The sequence below is a fragment of the Cupressus sempervirens genome, chromosome 10 (assembly GCF_028749045.1).
Source record: "Cupressus sempervirens isolate cs-2001-9-10 chromosome 10, ASM2874904v1, whole genome shotgun sequence".
In the NCBI taxonomy this organism is placed as follows: domain Eukaryota; kingdom Viridiplantae; phylum Streptophyta; class Pinopsida; order Cupressales; family Cupressaceae; genus Cupressus; species Cupressus sempervirens.
In genome coordinates this window covers 341,881,872-341,889,550 of record NC_143127.1, presented here as the reverse complement: position 1 = coordinate 341,889,550, position 7,679 = coordinate 341,881,872, and positions in this window count along the sequence as shown.

The window sequence follows — 7,679 nt, the reverse complement described above, 5'->3', positions numbered from 1 at the left end:
ATGTGGAGTTTGTAGTTGTTGGTGTGGATTCACTAGTTGCTGATTTGGTTTTGGATCTACATGATTTTATGGATCTATGTGCTCCTAATTTAATTATGGTTGACATGGCTAAGGATTTACATGTTCTTCTTATTGGGGATTTGAACTTACATGTTTTTGACTTTTCTTTGGAGTTACAAGATGTTGCTAACATGGAGTATATGTTTAAGGATATTGTTGTTTCTGGTTGTGATCAATTGTAGAGATTCTTGGTGAAGCATTATGTTCAATTTGTTCTTGGGAGCGAGCATGCAGATTGGGTTGCTGAGATTCATTTGATTCTTATGTTTTAATGGGTGAAGCATACATCGTTGATTTTCAGATATTTTCTATTGACTTTGATGAAGAGGAAGCCTTTGGTAAAGATAAAGTTGGTTGCAGATCTTTCTTTGGATATCAAAATATGGGACATACTTTTCTATTTACTTGGGGAGTTTGATGCAGGATCATTGAGCTCGAATTTTGGTGGAGTTATTCTTTTCATGGTTTGGGAGGTATGGTCATTTTTCTAACACATCAATTTTGTGCCAATTTCACGATGGGTTTCTGTGTATGACTTTTGGGATGGACACATAGTTCTCTTTGAGGAGTCAGCCTTTGTGCACTTAAGGGATTTTAGAGGACCTAAATTAATACCTTTAGTTTAAAGCACAAGTTCTAATTCAATCAAAGTTAGGAGACATCACGATTTTTCTCGAGTATCAATTTTTGGACAGTTTTGCGTGAAACATGTGGAGTTTTCATCTTGTGTAGTTTTTTGTGAGAAAATGAGATCTTTTTAAGAGAGGGACATGTTATTGGGTCATGTGTGCACCTAATTATAACTCTATATTTATTTTTGTTCATGTTTATTAGAGTTTTGGTTTACTCTTCCAAGGTGGACCTATATTGTAATTAAATGCTTGACTAGCTGACTTGTGGCTTGACTGGGTATTTAAGAAGCGCTTGGGTAGTGTCTTAGGTAACTAAGAAGGATAATGAAATTTAGTTTAGAGTGGGAGCTGGAGAGAAAATATTTGAGTTGGAATCTAGAATAGCACATTTAGAGAAGAGCTAGAGGTTGCTGTTTAGAAACAAGGAGGTTGCTTGGTGGCTTGTGAGCACAATTTGAGATCTTGGAAGTTTCTACTAGATTGTTGTTGTGTTATAGATTTGGGTTATCTAGGATTTGAGTTGGATCTTGAGGGATCTTTAAGAACTATTGTAATTTCTTTGTATTTGGCCATAATTGGAAAGGCCTTACAACCCAATGTATTGCATGTAATCAGTTATTTTATGAATAAAAAGTTGCAAATTGGTATCAGATATCAAGTTTTTATTTATATTTTGATGTGTGGTTATTTGCTGGGGGCTAGGACATCTCCATTTGGGATTCTCTTGCCTTGCACTGCATCACTTTCCCAATTAATTATAATAAGATGATTAATTAATTATAATTATAATAGTACTGTTGGCTCAAAATATATATAAAACTTCACACATATGACTTCAGGACCTGTGCAATTTCTGCCATCACCATCAAACTTTCCTCTATTACTAGCTAACTGTGCATCAATAGATTATATCACTGTCATAGGATATAATGCAAACATTAGAAACTACTCCTTAGGTACTCTATCTCTATATTGCTCTTTGTAAATTAAGTACAACTTTCACACGTCTTTGACTTACATGTTGCATATTGAACCTTCACATCAGGACACTATATTGAACATGTCCATAAAAAAAAATCACCAGAAAATCAAAACATTGTCGATACAACTAAGATCTCTATTTGCTACTCTATCAGTCTTCACAAACTTACTACTATGTTAACATCAATGAAAAACAAAATCGTGAATGCAACATGTCAATTCTCTCCAATGCTTAAGATACTCCCCCAATGTAGTATCATCAACATTCATGCTAACAATCTGCCCCTTTAGCACTTATGGCAACATAGATAAAAAAATCTAAGTTCCAAGAATACCAAATAGTACTCTACTGCTGCTGCTATTCTCATCTTTTAAAATCCTCTTCATAAAGATATATTAAAAATATATCTTCAATATTTATGGAGAAAAGTATAAAGATATATTATTTTGATTTAAAAATTCTATAGTTAGTGGATCTCAGGTGAAGGATACTCACTTTGAGAAAATTTACGCAAAAAATAATTAATAGGCATAAGAAAGTAACATGTCCTTTTATTGCAATCCCCTGCTAATGGCCCTATTTCACTATCTCCCACTCTCCTCTCACCATATATTTCTCTCTATTCACCCTCAATCTCTATCTTATATCTATCAACCTCTCACTATTCTCTCATTGTATCTCTCACACAACCACCTATTATTACTATCTCTATTATTCTCTCTCTTCCTACCTTTCCCATTACTATATTTATCTATTCTAATATATCCTCTCTCTCTCTCTCTCTCTCTCTCTCTCTCTCTCTCTCTCTCTCTCTCTCTCTCTCTAAGCCCTAATTATCCTCCTCATTGATCTCTATCTCATACCTCTCCCTCTCCCCTTCTTTCTTTGCCTCATGTATCATTCATTCTTGTTTTTCCCATTCTTTCCTCTGATACAATATATCTTCCCCCAACTATAATCTATTTCTGCATCATGTATCTTACTCTATTCCCATTTCCTCTCTCTCTCTCTCTCTCTCTCTCTCTCTCATGGATCATCACCATCTTTATCTACTCTAACTACTAACTCTCTCTCTCTCTCTCTCTCTCTCTCTCTCTCTCTCTCACACACACACACACACACACACAAACATTACCATAAATGTATTCCTCATCTGACTAACCCTCTCTCCTTTCTCTAATTCTCTGTAAAACATATATCCCCTAATTACCCTACTCTCAATGCTTCTTAACAGGTGTCCCCCTATATCTATGTCACATGCACACACACTCTCACACACACATTTCTCCCTCTAGTTATCCTAGTTCACTATCTCCTTATCTCTTCTCAACATTTATTACTCTCTATTTACCCTCGATTTATACCTAATGTCTATCAACCTCTCACCACTCTTGCACTTTATCTCTCACATGTCCCCCTATAACTACTTTCTCTCTCATTTTCTTTCCCCACCTTCCTCATCACAATTTTTTAAAATCTAATATAGGCCCTAACTTGAGGTCTATCTCATCTCTCTCCATCTCCCCCTTCTTTATTTTTCACATCTCTCCCCCTCTCATAATCTTTTCACATAATTATAATCTATGTCCACTTCATGTCTCTCACCATTTTCCCATTCTCTCTCTCATGCACCATCACCAAATTTTTCTATTCTAAGTGATAATTATCCTCCTTGATATCCATTTCATCTTTCTCCTTCGCTCCCCCCCCCCCCCCCCCCCCCCCCTCTCTCTCTCTCTCTCACACACACACACACACACACACCAACCATATATTTATCTATTATAAGCCCTATTTTCTCCTACTTGAGATCTATCTTGTTATAATGGTATTAGAATTCATGAGATAATTATTAAGGTGCATGACAAGCAACCACTTTTTCAATATATCTATTAATGAAGAATTTTTAGTCATCCTCTATAATAATAATAATTTCTGCCAAATAGCTCTTCAAAGACACATACTTCTTGAATATAACTAGCACACAACCACCAATACAAAATAAAAACATATATTATAAGAACTCTCAAATGAGCCTATAATAGAAATGAACAGGGGAACATCTTGTTATGAATAGGAATAATAATTTTTTATTTGAAATAACCATCATCCTGAAATACCTTAAAATTCAAAACACCTTATTATTAGAAGAAAACAAGTTTTATTTATTTTTAACCATGTTAGCTATGATCTACTTACCAATGTGACTATCATCTATCTTTTGGATTGACAAATATAACTATTTTCTTGCTTAATAAAAAAAAGACTTTGAAGCTCTACATTTCTCTACTAAATGTCAAATATAAAATAAATTGAAGCTTCAAGACCAACATTTTATTCCAAGAAACTTGTGAAGATTAGGAACATGAGATGAGTTCTAAGGATTTTTTTTGACACAATTGCTTAAAAGGCAACTCAATGGGGAAAATATAAAAAATAAAACTATCCCTGAAACTAACTTTGAGTATGAGCTAGAGTAGAAGGAATCCTTAGATAACTTTAAGGATGATGGATACAAAGGTGGCGAGGAAGAAAAATCTATTGACATCTCTATCAATTTGGATGATTATGAAGAGGTTTTGGACCATGCTTGTGCATCCCTTGTTTCTAATAAGGATATGGTTGATGAAGAGGCTCCCCTTGTCCCCAACATTCTTAAGGAGAAATAAATCCCTCCTAACCCATATGAATAAATTGACAATATTTAGAAAAAAAAAATCATCCAAGTAGAGGAGATTGTTACTTCTTCTAAGCAAACTAAATAATTGTTATAACCTATATAGGATTATTGGTAGAATAATGAAAAAAGCTATGTTTGTAGTGGTTAATGGGGAAAATAGAATCAAAAGGAAGGACAAGAAGAAGAGTTAGAAGCAAGAGGGAGGAGATGAAGACAAGGAAGAACATGAGATTGATGAGGATGACTAAGACTAGACAACAAACCTCAAATATTTGTCAAAGAATTGGAATATCATCTCAAAGAAGGATGAGGTTAAAGATGCCAGTAGATGAGGTTAGTGACCATAAGTTCAAAATTAATATGATGATAGTTAATATGATTTTCTTAGCTTTGACCATAAACAATTGGCTATTATTTTCTAATACCCATGTCCTTTGGGCTAAAACTATCTCATTGGTTAATTATATTGTTTCAAAGTCTCATATTGTTATGTATTTTATTATGTTAAAAACTCTATAGAATAAAGGGATAGTGCACTAGGCATGTGAATAGATTGTTTTTAATGTGATTTAGATTTTTGATTAGGATTTTGTTGTAGGGTTTATGGCTTGAGTCTATGTTGTCATTTGTTAAGTTATAATATCTAGGATTAAGGCCCTTCTCCTACTAATTCAATAAAAAATTTCAATCCATAATGTTACTTAGACAAACTACTTTGTTGATGCTTACGTGGTCCATCTTGCTGGAAAAAATTGATTAATTATGTATTGTCTTTGATGTTACACAAAATGTCATATCATTGATAATCAATGTATGTAGAGCTCACTCAAGCATTGAAGATAGTTTTTTGTGGCTGTCGAGCATTCTAGACTTTGCCTAGTTCAGAAGACAGTGTCTATCAAGTTCACTCGGATGACAAGGGAAAGTTTGCAGAAGTTGAGTGTTAATTGAGCTCACTTAGTTAACAAAGGAAATGTTGGATGGAACCAGTGTTAAATGAGCTCACTCGGTTACCAAAGGAACTTTGTGAATATCTAGTGTTAATTGAGTTCACTTGGTTAACATAAGAAATTTTTTTTGAGCTAGTATCTACTAAGTAGGATCGGCTAATGAAGGATTTTCTTGTTTTGGTATATTGAGCTTAATTGAATTGTCTGTTGGTTCTAGTCGTCTGAGAAGATGAATATAAATTATTCTAAGTTGTATTTAAGCTGACTTGACAATATGTATGATATAAATATAAGGTCAAGAAGAGGATTGAATGTGTGGAACATAATTGAAGATTTGATGATGCTAAGAGGAAGTGAATTAGAAGGATAAGCAGAATATCCTTATTGAGATGCAAAGATACATTCGATTAGGAAGGATCAAGTCTACAAACTAGAATTCAGATTTGTAATCAATAATTTAGTTGAATCAAAAATTAAGTCATCTCATTTTTACTCTAACCATTGTAACAATTATCTAAATCTCTTAACAGAGTTGGCTTAACAACTATTTGTAAATCCTCTAACAAGGTGACATTTCTATTGAATTGTCTAAAGACCTCTAACAAGGCCACTCCTAACAGGGCGGTTAAATCTTCTAACAGGGTCACGCATAACAGTGTGTTTTGTAACTTTTAACAAGGTTAGCTTCTAATAGAGCTTACTTCATAAGAGTGAAAATTAGTAACTAGTTGCAATTGGTGATTTTTCCCAAATTGGGTTTCCGTGTTAAATCTTGACCAGTGTCAACTATGTTCATACTATTTTTCTTATGTGTTTGCAACTAAGTAAAGTAAGATTAACCTCAGATAATATGTTGAAGATTTTCATGTTAAGCATTTACCGAGCTATTTTAGTGTTTACCGAGTTACAATATATTTTTTGTGTGGTACTGAGGTATAACAGAGTTTAGTTTTGATCTATATTGAAATCAAAGGGATTCAAGATTTATTTTAGTGGTAATTGATTCACCCCTCCCCTCTTAGTTATTCCTCTCATATTTCCAACAGATCTATATTGGAATGAAAATAGTTAAGGATAGGGGGATGATGAGAGTATGGTAAAAAATGCATATATTAACATTGATGATGGTTTAAATGGAAATGTCCCACAAGGTAGATAAGATAAGATAAGATAAGATATGATAAAATTATTAATGTCCACGAAAAACCAAAACGGTTTATGGGATTGAGCATACAAACAAAAGAGCCAGCCAAGCAAAGGCACCAAACAGTGACTGAAAAGGAATAAAGCAACAAGAAGAAAGAAAGACAAGGTAAGGACTAAGGGTCCTTCATTGTCACAAAATGGTTAAGGATAACAAAATTAAAGATAAAAGTACTGAAAAATTTATAAACGAGGGTGAGATAATGCATAATTAACTCAACAACATTTTCTCATGGTCTTTTAGGGGAATATAAATGATAATCCTCACCAGTATTATTTTCTACATTGTCTCTTTCAGCATGCTAAAAAAAATTCCACTATTTCATTGACACACTTCTTATCTATGTAAAACTTCCTACCCTCTACTAGTGGGCATGAGATATTTTCAATTAATGTTTTATTGATTTATGATTCAATGGCATATACTCTAAGAGTACCCTCCTTCCATCCTTCAATAAATGTTTTGGTGGCCTATACATCGACCCCATGAAGCCTTTCCATATAGCCATTTAGCCCTCCCACCAAAATCTCACTCTAGATTGAGTCCATTTTTTTTTGTCATAAACAATGGGTTCTATTTTATTATGGTCCCCCATTCTTCCATAAGAATAAGCATCCATACTCTTGAAAATAGGGCAAGCAAATCAAAACACCAAAATTGTCACTTCCAAAATACTCAACCATTTCATAATAAGTAAGGCATCTATAACATCATCCTTTACAAGATCATTATGGATGGTATAGGGATATCGTTGTTAATATCCTAATTCAATATTCACTAGCCTTCTTGACACATAGTTAGCTTCTTGCAACATGTGGTAGATTTTATATTCTTTAAACATACCCAAAATTAATTTGTAATCTTTAATAAAATAATAATAATTGTCTACTTATCTTATCTTAGCATGCTGAAAGAGACAATGTAGAAAATAATACTAGTGAGGATTATCATTGATATTCCCCTAAAAGACCATGAGAAAATGTTGTTGATGTAATTGTGCATTATCTCACCCTCATTTATAAATTTTGTAGTACTTTTATCTTTCATTTTGTTATCCTTAACCATTTTATGCACAACAAGTGCATTTCCTTTTTGTTCTATTTATTTTTGTTTATAAATCATTGTCTGTACATGTTCATGCAAAATCTTTTTTCCTTTCTTTAATTGCAAA